We start from the raw sequence: 17,458 nt of genomic DNA, 5'->3' as shown, positions 1-17,458 counted from the left end.
GTTGCTAACGGCCGATTCTTCGTGGGCTACATAAGCTAGATCACAAACTGATGATGGGTGCAGGGGTCAAGTGGATGCAGCTAGCACAGGAAAGGGCTAATTTGGGGAATATGGGAGAGGCTGTCGCCCTGCTGCGAGTATAGTCCGGCTGATGATGATGAAGGATGATTGAATTCCAATGAATATTTCACTTTTCTTACCCTTGGTGCAAATCGCTGCACAGTCCCATAAATGTTGGTTATAAGAGTATACATCTGATTAAGAATGAGAGGGAAAATACTACACTACTGGCATGATGCAGCAGCGTCAGTGTTAAGTGAAAGAATAAATTCTGGTTCCTTGCTTACAATGTCGCTGGATCTATGCTATCTTCCAGTAGAATGCATGAGAACTGGTGTAATGCCCTCGCACAAAGTGCAGACGTTAAGGAACATGCACAACTTGTTCTTCCAGAGAACGAAAAATTCCAAAGTAGTGGTAATGACCATCGCTCATCACTGCTGGATCACTATGCCTCTGCGTCTTTAGTAATTTTTTAGAATCCGTGGGTAACTCTGGATGGTATGGCTTCAGCACTTTAAGCAGGGAATGCAGGTGAGAAGCAGGCAATTGGCTATTAATTGCCCACACGCGCAAGTCGTGCTCTAGACATTGAGTAGCGGAACCAGACTCAGGTGTCATCCTATCTTCATAACCCACCAACTCCTCATTGTCAGAAATTCGCGACAACTCTTACGTTGCACTTTCTATGTCAGGGATGCTGCTAGCGGTGCTAAAATCTGACAAGTGAGAACTGCGGCTTTCAACTGCGTCCTCGACCGGCGCTGATAAAGAGGATAAAATAACATTATGCGATGAAAAGGCATCTTGAAACTGTTCTGCTCCTGTTGCGCACAATCTGCTGCCATGACCATTATCAAGACTGACAACTGCCAAACAGGGTAGCATTTCGTGATGCGTACCCGCAAAAGCCGGCTCTCGCCATCGTGGGTACCCTTGACGAAAACAGTTTTCTAGTTCGTCGTGAACAGCCTCTGCTGTTCTTCGGCGTCGTTGCCGAAATGACACCTCGATTAGCGAACACTTCATTCTCTTCATGATACAACGAATGTAGCACTTTATCAAACTATCACGCAGGGCATGGGTAACATATATACACTACTGGCTTTGTGCCAACCAACACAGGTCACAGCACAACAATGCAAGTCTAGAAATCACTCACCATTGAGGTCATCCTCTGGGCAAGCCTTTGTTGTTTCAGCTGAATTCCAGTGAAACCACAACGAAACACAGCAGTGCGGGCACGACGACCGCCAAAAAACTGTACTAGAAGAACAAAAAACGTGAAAATCTTGCCATGACTGCCGCTGACACGCGAGTTCTCGGACCAGCGCACGCCGCAGGATTGGAATTTGTCTCTCGGCGCGGCCGCGAGTAGCCGCGGTTTGGATTTGGACCATTAGACTGCAGGGCGTCAGTGAAACCAGAACTAAATTTCTTCGGCAGTTTTAATTTTGTCTGCCTCTTTAATTAAAAACAAAGTAATTCCAGCTGTTTAAAAATATTTCAGATAGAAATATATCTTTCTACCTTAGTGTCACCATTTGCATACACACCACATGCAAACTTGCAATCGAAGTAAAAATTAATAAACAAATTAATACTCTCACGGTGAGGGGAAGTGATCTGGTACCGACTTTTCTATTTGGGCTTCAGAAATAGCCAGAGAGGGCAGATTAACCTATAGCATGAATGTTATAGCAATGCCATCGTATGTGGTTCAACATTTATTCATCATTTGACAATATTGCTGCAATGTGAAAAGACCACTTCAGAGCAACGTTATCAGCAAGTTGCTTGGTAACATTGCAGCAACATTATCTAATGTTGAAGAATGTTAGCGCAACATAGTACAACATTGGCAATGTTGTGGCAACGTTGCAGTTACATACTGTGCTACTAGGGATAGCAGCGAGGCTCTATGGTGAGGCAGCTATGGCATATAATGTTCACCAGCTGCTGCACCTTTCTAAGGCTACGCGCATGTTTGGCCCATTATGGGGTGCGTCCACGGTTCCTTTTGAAGATGGGATTGGCCGTGCACTGCGGCTTGTGTCAGCAGCCAAGCTGGTGCCTATGCAGGTCGCTGAACGGTGCATAATGCAGCAGTGCTATCGAAGCTCAGAAAGAAATTTGGAGCTCCCAGCTCATTTGGCTTTTGCCAAGAAAAATATTGGCGCTTAGCACACAAACAGCTACCAGACATGTGCTCTAGGTGTGCCACACCCTGTTCCTTCATTTCCCGAGCAGCTAAAAATGATTTTCAATTCACACTTTGGCTGCATTCCTCAGATGTCTAGGTACTTACGAGCACAAATTGGCAGCATTATTATACACAGTTCGGATTATTTGACTCCAAAAAAGACCAGCTCTTGTTATGTTAAAATGGTAGACGGCTCATATTGTTATGTACTTGGAACTTATGAGATTGCAGGCTGTATATATTTTCACTCCCAAAGGCTTCTTGTTTCACCACTTGTATTTGATGTCCTACATATCATGCAGTGTCAGCACCCACCGGCTGATCAGAATAATTGTTTGCACTCCCTTGATGATGTGTCTCTGCAATGTGTTTTCTTTAGTATTAATAATGTTTCATACTTGTGTGAAGTGCCCAACCAGAAGGAAAGAGATTGATCTGGTAGTGATGTATGATGTGCAGTTCATGAAGGTAGTTTCAGTGTATTTTTATTTTTGTATTCCTTTAAGGTAGCTCTTCAGTGTGTTTAACTTTTTTCAAACTTGTGGCCATGAAATTCATTGCAGTTAGCAGCAATTACACCAATCTTCAGATTGTGACGGGAGGTTGCTCCATATTGTCACATTGTCAAAAGTTCGTCGTCAGTTATAAATTCAGCACGGCCACAAGCGGCAGGCATTGTCTTCGACGACCGCCAAGCACGCTTGTTGCTACACCGCTGCCGAGTCGTTCAGTTCTTTGTGGGTGTGAAACAGCCCAACAGTGTTTCTTTGGAAGCCGTTTTGCTGTCTACCTGACTGCCAAACTGCAGCCATCACAACTACGTGACAATATTACACTAATCTCAAAGTTTCTTTTATTCTTGGAACATTTATGCTTCAAAGTATTTAGTGCAAATAATGCAAGAGAGAACACATTGCCATGTATGCTGACAAAGTCTGTTGATGGGATTTATAAGACATAAGTAGAGGCCGGATTTTTAGGCACCAAGAAGGCATGTTTTAGGCGCCAAAAATAGGTGGTTAAGATTTGATTTTAGGCACCTAAAAAGAAAAATAGGCACTATAAACTGCATCAAAATTGCACTTATCAGATCCGAACATCAGCACGCAATATCTGCCATAAAGTAAAAACAGCCGGAATGATTTGAGATCTTAACCATTGTGTGCGAACCTTAGAAGCACTCTTTTTAAAGCTGTCGTGAAGCTTTTCGTACAACACGCATGCTTCAGCAGAGCAAAAGAGATGGTTACAAAGCCTTTTAAAATGCGTTGGCATACCTGGAAACAAACAATTTGCTTGTCGTGCACAATAGTAAAACAAGAGGCCATGCATTTAGCAATTGACGCAAATGTGACTTTAAAGCATCCGACATGTGTTCAGAGTCATCCTCATAGGAATTAAACTTATCTATTGCAGGCATGCGCGGTGCTTTAACATTAATAAATGTGTCGCCATTTGTGTAAACTGCGTTTTATAGTTAGTGGCTCCAAGTGTCGGAAGTCACGCGGACTTAAAATGGTGCTTGCTACTAAAAGGGTCTGGAAACCACAAGAACGAGATGCTAAAAATGTAGCCGCTTAGTGCTGGTGATGCTTTATATGCCGAAAATAATTATATAGTTCAGCACGGGCCTACGTACATCCACTGGGGATTCATAATAAATAAACACCGTTCATATAGTAATCACTGCTAAAGTCATGAAAGCAGTAGCACACAAGCAACGTCTCCATGTTGGTGGGCTCAAAATTGTGCCTCTTGTCATTGAGAACAAGCTTGTAAGCTGAAAAGGAACGCTCCACACCAACAGATGTTACAGAAGTGTGCTTGTAGGAAACCATTTCGATTGAAGGGTTGAGATAATATGACATAGGAGTGACGCCAAAAGAGTGATATTCATACAAGCATCAAACATTGTTTGAGTGCATGAATGTGTTCCGTATGCACGCACGACTGGCACGGCTCTCAGCTGTCCAGTGCGGCCTACTCCAAGAAAACTGCCGCCAAAGGCTATTTGATTAGGATGACATGCAGATGAGGCACAAGGAATGATCATAAGGCAGATTACCAATATGGCAAATTTTATCCAGTTAAACTTTATCCAGCCAGCTTATGGAACAATTTGCAGTCAACTCGAACCCACTGGGAATTATGTGGACGAAACTTACGTACTTCATGTACTTTCCAAAATGTAGCACCATCTGGTCAACTACCATTTTAACGGCCAGAGTTTACAAGCTGTAACTACAAAACGGCAGAAACAGGAAAAAGGTTATTTCGATATTTTTGGCTGATGTGGTTGACATTGTCTACACAGTCGGCGTTGGAGTAGTGTTCACCACACCCAAGTGACGAAGTCATTTAATGTTGCCATGTGTGGGTTCAACTCAAAACCGAAATGGATTCGAAAACAAAGAGAATCTGAAAACAAAACCACAACGTATATCAGGGCCATTTTCTTCAAAATAGGGCATTTTTAGGCACCAACGTTGGAAATCGGCATTTATAGGCGCTGACGCCCAAAATAGGCATTTATGGCACCATCAAATGTGTATTAAACATGTCGTGAACGCCTAATTCATGCTCATATGTAAAAATGGTGCGCCTATGATGCCTTGAAAAAAATAGGCATTTGCCTAAAATCTGGTCTCTAGACATAAGGATATACCTGGCCTTGCAGCCTGATAGTATGATGCTTTGTCATCCTTGTTTTTTCATGTGTTTAAAATGTTTGCTGCTTTTAAGTGTAAAGAATAATGCACGTTCCTGTCCAACATTTATTACTCCCTCTGCTTTGTTGTTGTGGCCTAGTGTGTGTAATAAATCATGTTTGTAGATCACATCACATCACTTTATTTTCCTTAAAGACCCTTTTCCAGGGTGTTACATAAGGGGTGGGGTTTACGAAATGCAGGAATCAACAGTGCTTGAAAATGATGATGAACATGTTATGGCAGTAATATTATGGGGAAGGCCGTTCCAGTCAGCTGCTGCACGAGAAAAAAATGAGTTGGCAAAAACAGTGGTACGGCCACGTGGACGCAAAACTTGGAAGAGAATGATCGACCGATGCGGTGGGACCTACATTGTGGAAGTGCGCAAATGTATGGTTCTTGTTTTAGTGGTGAATAAAAGAACTTGTGAAACAGGACAAGACTGGCTATGCGACGGCGACTAGAAAGATTAGCTAGACCTGACTACGATTTGAGGGATGATATGCTGACATCGTACTAGTATGAGGAGTGCATGAATCTGATAGCCCTGTTTTGAAAAGATTCGATAGCGTGTGTTAAATATTCTTGATAAGGGCTCCAGATGGGTGATGCGTATTCAAGTTTAGTTCTAATGAATGAGATGTACGCTTGTAGTCTTACGTGTTGTGGGGCTTCCCGTAGGTGATGTTTTAAGAAACCTAGTGTTTTATTAGCAGATGATATCAGGTTAGTCACGTGCAAACGCCAAGATAAATCATTAGAAATGGTGACTCCTAAGTATTTATATGACTGGACGAGGTCAGCTGGGGAATTGCAGACTGTGTATTTGAAAACAAGAGGATTTCGACGGCGGGGAAAGGACATGCACTTGCATTTGTTAGAGTTGAGCATCATCACCAACTGGTAGCACCAGTCTTGCACATGGCGCAGGTCTGCCTGAAGGGATTCTTGGTCAGAATGGTTAGTCACTGAGCGATAAATGACGCAATCATCGGCGAATAAGCGGATGTGACAAGAGACATGCTGGGGTAAATCATTAATGTATATGAGGAATAACAAAGGACCGAGAACAGAACCCTGTGGGACGCCAGAGGTTACTGGAAGCGGGTTGGAAAGTTGGTTATTAATGACGACGGACTGAGAGTGATGCGTGAGGAAAGCTTTAATCCATGCAATTATGTTCGGATGTATACTTCAATTGGGAGAGTTTAAGAAGCAAGCGTTGATGAGGTACTTTGTCGAATGCCTTAGCGAAATCTAAGAAAATGGAGTCAGTTTGCAGGTTAGTATCAAGGTTGGCGTGAATATCATGTAGAAAAATGGCTAGTTGAGTTTCGCAGGAGAACCCCTTGCGAAATCCATGCTGTGATGGATGGAAGAAATTATTTGAATCCAAAGATTGCATGATTTGAGAGTAAATGACATGTTCCATGATTTTGCACGGTACACTTGTTAATGAAATGGGGCGATAAGTAAGAGGTGAATCAGTACTACCTGATTTGTGGACGGGAACGACCTTCCCCACTTCCCAGTCGTCTGGAATGGTACCTTCGGAGAGTGATTGCGAGAACAATCCTCAAAACCTCAAAGCCTCAAAACTGGCTGCACTTATTTTTGATGCAGCGTTACATGTTCCATGGGTGTGTTCCGGGAACCAAAATTCTGTTACTGCTGTCAATTAAGTTGCCGTATACCCTAGTGATACGAAGAATTTTTACGCAAATGCCTTTCAAAGAAGGTCCTCCAGCCAGTGGAGCTGGCCAATTGGTGTGATGTGATGGTTAATCCCCATTCACTTAGTGTGACATACAGGGGGCTGGGAATTAACTGCATAGAGATCATGAATCCAGCGTCAAGGAATATGTTCACTTGACATCGCGGTGCTAGGTGGGCGAGTTTAATGTTTTCAACGATACACATCGCCAGAGAGAGAGAGACTCTTTAATGAAATACAGAGAATTTAGCCGGTGTTTCAATATCGCTGGCATGCTACTCTGCGTAGGGAGGGGAGTTTGGGAGATAAAGACTGAAGGAGAGCCGCACATGAGTTGTGCGGCTTCTCATGACAACACAGATGCCTCGAGGGGACTTCAGTGTACTCACTGCGCTTGGCTTCAACAGTCAATGCAAGTGCAGGGCGCTTTCCTGCTTGGTGAAAATTATTTAAACAGAAACGTCGCGCCATGGAAAAAAAAAAATATTTGCGCTGTCGTTCAGCGCGAGCAATTCGCTGCACGTCTTTGCCGCGCTTATAGCGCTGTGCGCTGCATTCAGTCACCTTAATCCCCGACTGAAAGGTGCGCTGGCGTATGAATTCCTCGTGACTACGAAAATCGGTGCGGGCGCGCGCTCCCGCGTAGAATATGGGCACTGGTTTCGTTGCCCGATCGAGGAAGCTCTGGACGATCGAGCATGCATGCAGCGTCTCCACCTTGCTGAAAGGATGATCGAGGATCGAGGGAAGGCTATGCGTAGTAGAAAAAGTTAATTCCGACTGGCGCAGTTCCTGGCCGGTGTATGCCGCACACAAACATGCGTACGTGTACTGGCTATCAGATAGGCAGATCTGCCCTGATAGCGGGCGGGTTCACTGCACGCGGTGCGCAGCATATGCATAGCGGAAAGGTCGAACATAATCAGTTTTGAGTATGAAGTATGATCGACGTACGTACCGATACCACATTTGCTCTACTTTTTGCGCGCAACGCGCACAAACGCGTTAAGCTAGAATTAATTGTGCAGCACCTTTTAAAAATTCATTCGCCTCAATTGATGGTTCTCCCTAGATTAAAATTAACTGCGCAGCTAACACACATTTTTTTTCACCTGGCCGTAGTTTATGCCGTGCGCCTGGAATCGTCTGCGCCGAGGACGAGTGAAGAAAAGTCAGCAAAGCCGAATAGCGGCCGGCCGTCTTTGCATGCTTCGCACGAAACGCAGAAGTACTTCAGTTATGCGAACCGCTTGGTTGGTACGCATCAGTTGTCAAGTTCACTACGAGACAACGTTTACCGTCCAATATTGATATATGATATGTGTGCAGTTTTGCCGAAAATGAGCCAGGATCGAGTGAAGCCGGCCGGATGATCCTTGAAAGCTAAGCATATGATCGAGAACGCGAGCTCTACAGCGATTCATGGACTCCGTGCAAAGAATTTTCAGGCACTATCGGAAGGGCGCGCAGCTCACATATACTTAATGCGTGCTTGCAAGAATCATGCAATTTGCACGAATATTGTATGTGTTTGAGCATACGTACGTGTGTTTCAGATATGTCCCCGCTAATTTCGTAAGCTGCTTTCTGGCCAAATAAATCTCCACCGGTGAGCGGTTGTGCTGGTACAAGGTGTGTGCTACACAAACCGATTAAAACGTACAATTAAGCTTCTTGCCAGTATTATAACTTTCCCGAAGCGATTCGCAGCTATGCCGGTGACGGTCGAAGCTTACGTCGCCCGCAGACAGAGCAGCTGCATGCAGATTTCTGCAGGACCGTCAGAGTCACTCCGGTAAACAGAGCTGCTAATGGAGATGCCTTCAGCACAGTCAGAGCTCGTGCCGGTACAAACAGACGTGCTGACGGAGATCCCTTCAGCACCATCAGAGACGCGCCGGTGCAAACAGAGCTCCTGACGGAGATGCCTTCAGCACCATCAGAGTCACGCCGGTACAAACAGAGCGGCTGACGGAGATGCCTTCAAACCGTCAGAGCCGCGCCGGTGCAAACAGAGCTGCTAATGGAGATGCCTTCAGCCCCGTCAGAGTCGCGCCATTGCAAACAGAGCATCCATGCAGATTCCTTCAGGACCATCAGGTGCATGTAGAGGTGACAGTCAAGAATCCTGTTGGCTCCCTGAAGGAACTTTGAAGGATTTTTTGACCGGGCCTGTGTCGCCTTCGTCATGTTCCGGCCTGTGCCTGGCTCAAGGGACCCTTTCAGAGCCGCTTAGATGGCCCAGGTTCAGTTCGCCCACATTTGGTGCCCTGGCCTGGCTGCAGAGCTCTCATCGCGTGTAGATGTGTATGTCAGTCTGTCGTGTGAACGTTGCTTGTAGGTTTTCATGTCTTGCGTGTGCCCTGCCTGATGACATTTCATTTGTTTCATCCCTTTGTCTGTCTGTGCCTCTGTTTCTTTTCAGGCTTGTGGCAAAGGTTGCTGTGAAGCTGTATGCAGGTGTTGCAGCCCACAATGCGGTCGTGTGCATATCCTTTTCCGGGAATGTTGCTAATGTATATGCCACTCCTCTTGATCTCTGGGCTGTGCCGAATATCACCTTGGCCAGCACATTGTTTATGTGCCATAATTATGTTTGTACCTTGGTCAGCTCCATTGTTTATGTGCCCTAATTATGTGTTTGTGTGCTTCACGTTTCCACCTTCCTATCCTTTCAACGGCTGGGAAACCAGACCATGCAGTGGTACTCTCGGCAGAACCTGCCTGCTAGAGAGCGCGGTCCCCAGGTGGCGGATAGGGGGCCTGCTGTAGTGCAGTGGAGTGACAAGCACAGTCTACAGAACTGGTGCTTGCACCTCATGGACCAATAAGCAGATGCAGTTTCGCTTAGGAGCACCACGGACAACGAACTTGTGGAGTCCTTTCTTCTTAAAAACTGAATAAACATGCAGTCTGAAACAACTATTGTTCATGTCGCAGACTGATTATTCTTTATGCATGCAGCTTCGTGCCGTGGTGTGCTTTACTGACATCCGTGCAGTGTCATATACGCATATAAGCTCTGGAACACTTTGCACACCGAAGGTTTCTTATAATGGGCATGTACAGCAAAAACCAATTCAAGAGAACCTCATAAATGCAGGGCAACAAGTTGAACTCTCCTGTGAGTGTATACTTAAGGTAACTTGCGTTCCAATGTGCTGTGCTGTGGACGGGACACGTTCGTCTGGGCCTGAGCAGCACATTAACCGTTCCGTCATTTTGGCAGTGCTAGCTGGCCACCTTCTGACACAACTGCTCGAGGTAATACTAGACAGTTCCTTTCGAGGTGTACATAGAAACGCTGCTATGACCTTGCACCATGTACTTTTTCAAATAATGCCATGTTGCATGTACCGCTCAATATCCCATGGATGCTGAGATGGATGCGCGCTATGTCAAGACCACATGCTAGGGGTATTTAAAACCAAGAATATCAAACTTCCAAACAGGGATGCTGTGACGGTCGTACAATGAAAAAGGATAACAAATAACCGACAAAACTGCTCATGAAGTCTGCATTTATTGGGAGAAGCCCAGAGAACAACTAATACGGTCTAACATGCCATGGTGGAGGAACATGTATACCAGCAAAGAGCCTCAAGACGGTTATTGATGAAATAACTGAGGGGACTAATGGGAAGCACTGTTCGAAACTGTTTACTGCGTTCACATCGACTCCGTGATTTATGAATAATTTCGCAGTGGTAATTTGGCATCCCTTATATTACGATCATGACACCTGAGAAAGTCACTGCGAAGACCATCACCTCGAAATTCCCAAGCATTCCAACACTACAGTAGTAATCGGCTACTCCCAAAGTAAGCATATCCATATAACTTTCATCCTAGGCGGAACGGTACTCCCGCCTTTATTTCTCAAAATGGAGCCACTGTCGAAGCCGCAGTGCACATTGTGAACTTCGTCCCTCACTTTCGACAACAGTAGTTCTGCATGTCGGCCCCAACGACATTTCAAAGCAGCCAGCAAAAACGACATTCCAGTGGTAAAGGCAGCTGATCAGCACAACCAAAAAGAAGCGGCTGAACGTGAGCAAAATTTACGCAACTTTGGTGTTGCCTCGAGCTCCAAATCGCCGCACGAGAGGTCGTAACCGGCGTTTCGTGGAGCGGTGCAACCGGGAGGCTTGCAGGCTTAACGACCTTCTGCGCAAGAACTGCTGCCGCACGAGGGGAGTTTTCTACATTGACCATGGGCTCGAACGGATACCGACAGGATGGGTTCTTACTACGGACGGCCTTCATCCGAGTTTTGAGGTCATCGCGCGAATTTCGAACCATCTGCAGAACATCATATATGGGACTCGGCACGGAACCAGGCACGGTGGCTGGGCCACGCTTCGTGCGACATCGAGCACGCAAAGATGTCCCAGACCGGCCTGGACACCCTCCTCTAGATCTGCGGATCCCTGGACTCGCAGCCCCCTTGGACCTGCGACCTCCTGGACACTCGGCGCCTCCCACGGTCCTGCACAGCTATATGGAGGTGCTAGAAGACTGACTTCTCCCAGCCCGATGCTTGCACACACCCCCAGTACATCGTGGCTCCTCCCCCACTCGCTGTCTGGCGCTTGCACAAACTCCTAGAGCGCCTAAGCTCCTTCCCCCAGCCCGGTGCTTCCACACACCCCCTGTGCGCCGAGGCTCCCCCCCCCCCCCCCCAGCTGTTGTTGCGGCGGCGGCAGTGCGGCTACAAGACCCTCCCTCGGAAGGCCGAGGACGTCACCCGAACACCTTCCCTCTCCCCTGATCCCCAAAAGTGATCCTGGCCAACATACGTCGGGATCAGTATCCTCTCCCCTGAATATTCCATAGTAGCCACCTCCATTCGTTTCGTGAACCTAGCCGCGCGGGTTTCGAGACGTGATCAGCAATGGCGTTCGTGCGTGGTGCGCTCGTCGGCGACAGCCAGCTGAAATCTCTCTGCAGTTCTTGCTTGCGGCTTTCGCCGTTAGTGAGAACATGCACGTTGAGCTTTGGCGGCCATGACGCTGTCAGCCTAGCTGGAATGATTGAACAGACGGGCTTTTGTCGTTCTGTATCTATTTTGTCGTTTTGTATGTTGGCGGCAACGACCTCGACAGCGGAGATAACCCGCGAGAAATCACCAGCTTCATAAAGGTGCACATTTTATGTAAAACACACATAATCATCTCAAATTTCGCTTCATGAAGTGCTGTACCGCTTATCCACTTGCCTTGTACATTACGGGACCTCGTTCTGCTGCTGCAGGAGCACGTGGCTAGTGCCGTGCTGGTATTTAAAGTTCTGCCGCGTCACTACGAGGCTGCTGACTACAGGAGACTGCGCTTTGAGGACCGCCGGCGTCGCCAGTTGAACCGCCGTCCGACAGCCACGCTGGCGCGCTTGCCGGCGTGCGCATACTCAACTCCGAGGTGAGGGTTGAACTACATTGTCGCAAGTTTTCTCGTGCATTGAGGATTCACCAAACTGCGGCGCTTCGAACGTAACGGAGCTTGTAACGTAACTTGTATCGTCGCGATACTCGTCAAAATCTACGGACCAGGCATCGCTTCGGCTTCAAGGGCAAGAGCAGGAGAGGTGTACGTCGTGCACCGGTGTCGTTAGTGTGGAGCAAAATGGTACAAGATGGACCAGTGCTGGGCCTACTGCGCGCCGCGCCACCACTCCGCTGTAGGTCGACGTTGAAGTGCTCCTTCAAACGGCTTTGTTAAGGGCGACCTGATTGCTTCCTGGCAGATCGCGGGCATGCAGTCTCGCGCTCGGCCTCGTCGCCGGGTTAATCGAGTGCAGTGCGGCTTTAGAGATGTTCTGAATTCCGCTTGGCCTAGCTACAGCATTCACCCAGTGCAGTGTGCCTGTTTCTTTAGCGGCTTATCGCGCTTGAACTAAATAGGCCTTAAGACCCACGCTGGGCCTCGATGCAGGGGTTAACAGAGTGCAGCGCTTAGCTGTGTTTCGTCGCGTTCTAACCTGTGTACAGTTCACCTTTGTTCTTTTCAGTCGCTTCTTGAATCAGTCTGAAGAGCCGGGGTTGGCGGACGATTGTTCGCCGTGAATGTAACCACGAGGCGATCGCACTGCATACAGCACGACTATGTTCCCTTGTGTTTTTGAATAAAAAACATCAGATGTCGACCGTCATGGTCGCGTCCGATGACTGCTTCGGCTGCTCGAGCAAAACCATGAGGACTGCACATGCCGTGTCGTCATTGCCAAGTGAATAGGCACAATACGGCTGTCGTCCTTACTAAAGGCCCTTCTCGGGGCCACCTCAGTGTTTCCTGGCAGACCACGCGCTTTCTGCCCCGTGCACATGTTCCCCTCGTTTCCAATCATTCGTAAGTTGCATATCAATGAATGAATCAATCTATGCACTTTATTCAACAGAAAAATCTGGATGGTCACCCTGGACAAAAAGCTTTGCACACAGCTTGACAAGGCCCAAGGGATCATTACATGACAGTAGTGAACGTAAGAAAAACAAGTTGCTACTTTAACAGAGCATGAAATGTACAGCAAGTAACATAAGAGATACACATTAAACTCGCATTACGGTAAAGAAAAAGAGAAAGTAAACAACACTTTCACAGCAGATGTACAGTATCTGTTTACACTATAATACAAACCAAAATTAAGACATTCCGCACTGTGGCACGGAATATAAGAACAACAAATAATTTAAAATAGAAAATGCAATTAACAATAGTACCGATAGATTAGCTGTTTACATTTACATATGCATAGAATGAGTCCTCAGCTCCTTGGGGCTAAAATCGGCTGTGTGCTTATATTAGCATAGGTGCTTCAAATCCTGCAGAAGGCTTGAATTTGGAACTGGTAATATGAAAGATGAATTAGAAAATAGATTAGAGAATAGATCGTGCACAGTACTTAAGAAAGCAAACAATACCGCCTACAATGAGAAACACAACGGAAGAACGACGCACGACAAGCGCTACCCTGTGCTCTACGGTACGAAACCTTGTTACAGTGAAAAATGAACCTTCACGTCAGTGCCATACGAGTCTTTAGACTGCCTCCAAACCGTTATTCACAGAAAGGAGAAAATATTAGTGAATGAATCTTTTGTGCGCGAAGCTTACATGTCATGCTTTATTTATTAATGTTACTCATCAGGATCAGTAGCATTACAGAGGGGTAGTGGTAAAGAAACAAAAACTGAGAGAAAGATACAGTTGCCCAGGCAGCACAACAACATTGGCCGAAGGTCGGTCAACTGTTGGCAAAAATTGGCACGAACATCGGTCCTACACTGGCATTTGGGCCGAGCGCTACCACTTTACACATTGGACCTACTTTCATGCCAGTTTTGGGCCAATGTGCGGACGATCAAGCGGCCAACGCAGTACCGATGTTCGTTCTGCAGCATGGGCCAGCAAAGGTCTCATACTGGTAGCCAACTTTCAAACATTGGTAGCCAGCTTTCGAATAATGGCTTCCAGCTTTCGAATAATGGCATCCAGCTTTCGAACGCTGGCACATGCAATTAACCCACTCGCCAATGACCGGCACTGTGGATGGATGTACATACCATTCTACCTAGCAAATATTCATAATAGAGGGTGCGAAAGAATTCCAGAAAAAAGACCCGTTTATTGCTTTGAGTTACAAGAATCACGCTTTTAGCCCGCACAGGATGGTTTGCGCTACCACCAGCCACCCTGGGGAGTAAAGAAAGGGGGCCCAAGAGCATGGTGGCAGAGGCTGTGGGAAAACAATTTATTTTCAAGTTTTTTGCGTGCCGATCAGGTTGGGCAAAGCATCTGGGCAAGCTGCTGCGGCACGGCTAAGGCATCCATAAAATGCTCAACGGAGCTGTCCTCCAGTGAACTGATCAGTCATATCCGAAGTAATCGTTGCACTCTACTTGCAAGAGGGCTGCTGGACTGCATTCAAACAAATTCCTCGTCCAGCTCTTGCACGATGGCCTCACGAAGCGCCAAGCCTGCAACGATCGAGATGCATGATGTCATGGTAAGTTGAATTATGGCCATCACAGAACAAAAACAAAAATGATTAAATAACACCGAATTTTGTGAAACACAGTCATCGTGAAGACACTAGCAACATATTTTACAGGATAATTTTAAATTTATTCTTAAGAACCAGCACCACATTAGTTGCACAAAGTGGAATTTAATTTACTAAACTTCTCTTATACCAAATGGTTTAATTTAGTCCAATGCGTCGTGTCGCACTCCCAGTAAATATATTCAATGCGAGATAAGCAAATTAATGTGATATTGAAAACAGGTTAATGTATTATTTTGTTTTAATATCATAACACGTATCTCTAAATTGCGAGCTAATTTTTTATTCAAGTAAATATGCACAGGTTGTAGCGTCTCTTCCACATGGACGTCAAAACAACATTTTTGATTAGTTTTTTTTGATAGGGTTAAAAATACGGCTTGCGATTTTTTGCGAAATACGCTGAACGCAAGGAACTCAGGGCACCTTTGTTTTACCTTAGTCGCTTCGCATGCATGCTATAATTGGATTCAAAACTGCGACTTGCAAACCACACAAAAATACTAGTCTGATAGTCCAGAGTAATGCCCTTTTTCATTGCGAGAGAACTTGGGCAAAAGCTTTAACCAGAAATTGCGGATTTTCTATTGAGTCTGCAAGTGTAGAAGGAAAAAAGAAACAGTACGGAAGTATTACACATATTCTTACCAACTGGTCTGCAGTGGAAAATTAATTAAGCGGTTCTGATTTCCGTCGTGCATAAGCGGTAAAGGACATATTCCCGAATGCATCCTATCTCAGGTCATGTGAGTTCAAACCCGCTGTTAGCCAAAGTAGTGAATCTTCAGTGAGTTCATCTCACCAAAGACGAAAAATTAAATTCTCACCATTCGGCCACAATTCCCCTGCGCACGACGTCAAGCAAGCCATTTCGCAATGAGAGAGGGTACACAGAGGTCGTCCTCGTGCTTTTTACTTTTAGGTGATCGAGCACTGGTTGACATCTCTTGTATTTTTAGGTTTCTCAAGGAAGCCAGCGCTTTAAACAAACTCTAAGTATAAAAAGCTTCACCTTTAACAAAAACTCTAACCTTGTGTTTGGCGCATCATAGCCTCAGTTGCTTTTGCGCCATTAAAATCAATATAACTAACTAACTAACTTTTTGGCTCGCTCTGTTTTCCTGCCGAAAAAATAAAGGCGCATGTAGTCAAAGCAACGTTTACTACAAAAACCACTTTAACTTCCAGACGTACGAGGGGGTACCCAAAAGAAACCGGACTAATTTTTTGGTGGGCAGCGCTTTCGTAGTACCGTGTTTTGCCTCTAGGAGCGCAGAGAGTGAACATTCGAGAGTCAGCCAGCCGAGTGGTACCGCTGAAGGTCAGACGTAGTAGTGTCGTCTGCGTTCACAGTGATAACTGTTTTCTGTGTGCGTCGTTTTTTCAATGGCTGGTTTTTGTGAACAGCGTGCGGCGGTGAAATTCTGCTTTCTGCTCGGAAAAAATGGTACAGAAACTTTTGAAATGTTAAAAACAGCGTACAAGGATGATTCTATGGGGAAAAGTCAAGTGTTTGAGTGGTTTTCCCGTTTCAAAAATGGTGAAATGTCAATTGATGATCAACCTCGTTCTGGTCGTCCTTCCACGGCCAGAACACAAGAAAATGTTGAAAAACTTCGTGCAATCATCAACGAAGATCGACGACGCACGATTGAAGAAATTGTGGAGCTGTCGGGAGTGACTTGGAGTTCAGTGCAGCGAATTTTGACAGAAGATTTGGGAATGAAAAAGGTGGCTGCCAAATTCGTGCCACGACTGCTGACTCCTGAACACAAGGTCGTGTGGAAGCATGTTGTGCTTTGAAAGAAGAGTCCCGAAATGATCCAAACTTTTTTCAAAAATTATCACAGGTGACGAAACTTGGTGCTTTGCTTACGATCCTGAATCAAAGCAACAATCAAGCCAGTGGAAAACTCCCAGTTCGCCTCGCCCCAAGAAAGCTCGTCAGGTGAAATCAAACCTCAAAACAATGCTCATTTGTTTTTTCGACGTGAGAGGAGTCGTGCATTCAGAGTTTGTTCCGCAGGGTCAGACAGTTAACCAGGCGTTCTACTTGGAAGTTGTGAAAAGATTGCGCAACAGTGTGCGGCGGAAGCGGCCTGATTTGTGGCAGTCGGGTGACTGGTTTCTCCACCATGACAATGCTCCTGCTCACTCAGCCTTGTCTGTACGACAATATTTGACCAAAAATGGTATGACCCCTGTTCCTCACCCCCCATACTCACCGGACCTTGCCCCCTGTGATATTTTTTGTTCCCCAGAATGAAAAAACACATGAAAGGAAAGCGTTTTGCTGATGTTGCAGAGGTAAAGAAAAAAACGACGGAGGCGCTGTCAAGCATCCCAAAAGATGAATTTAAAAAATGTTTTGAAAAGTGGAATGAAAGATTAGACAAGTGTATTAGTGCAAGTGGAGAGTACTTTGAGGGAGATTAAAGCCCTGTACTTAAAATGTGAATAAATCGGTTTAAAAAAAAAAGTCCGGTTTCTTTTGGGTACCCCCTCGTATATCAAGATAAAAGAGTTTTAGTACTTACAAATAAGATCTTGCAGGCGGTACGAACAGCGTCGGAGCTCTCCTAATATATGAGCGTGGCTTTTCGCGTGCACAGACTATGAACGGTGCTAGCTCGAGTGTGCATGAATTTTCGTCGTGTTGGTCGTGCACGTGATTGGGCTCCGCCGTGGAGTCAAGAATGCCTTATTGTGATG

At 45.9% G+C, this 17,458-nt stretch overlaps 1 pseudogene; it reads left to right on the top strand.

The window, feature by feature from the left end:
- Positions 1-12,379, top strand: part of LOC149369869 (uncharacterized) — a 29,597-nt pseudogene extending 17,218 nt beyond the window's left edge.
- The last annotated feature ends 5,079 nt before the right edge of the window (positions 12,380-17,458 follow it).

The sequence above is a fragment of the Amblyomma mixtum genome, chromosome 1 (genome assembly GCF_055824585.1).
Source record: "Amblyomma mixtum isolate Tamu chromosome 1, ASM5582458v1, whole genome shotgun sequence".
NCBI classification, from domain to species: domain Eukaryota; kingdom Metazoa; phylum Arthropoda; class Arachnida; order Ixodida; family Ixodidae; genus Amblyomma; species Amblyomma mixtum.
The sequence above is the reverse complement of the archived record's forward strand: the minus strand, read 5'-3'. Positions and strand labels throughout refer to the sequence as shown.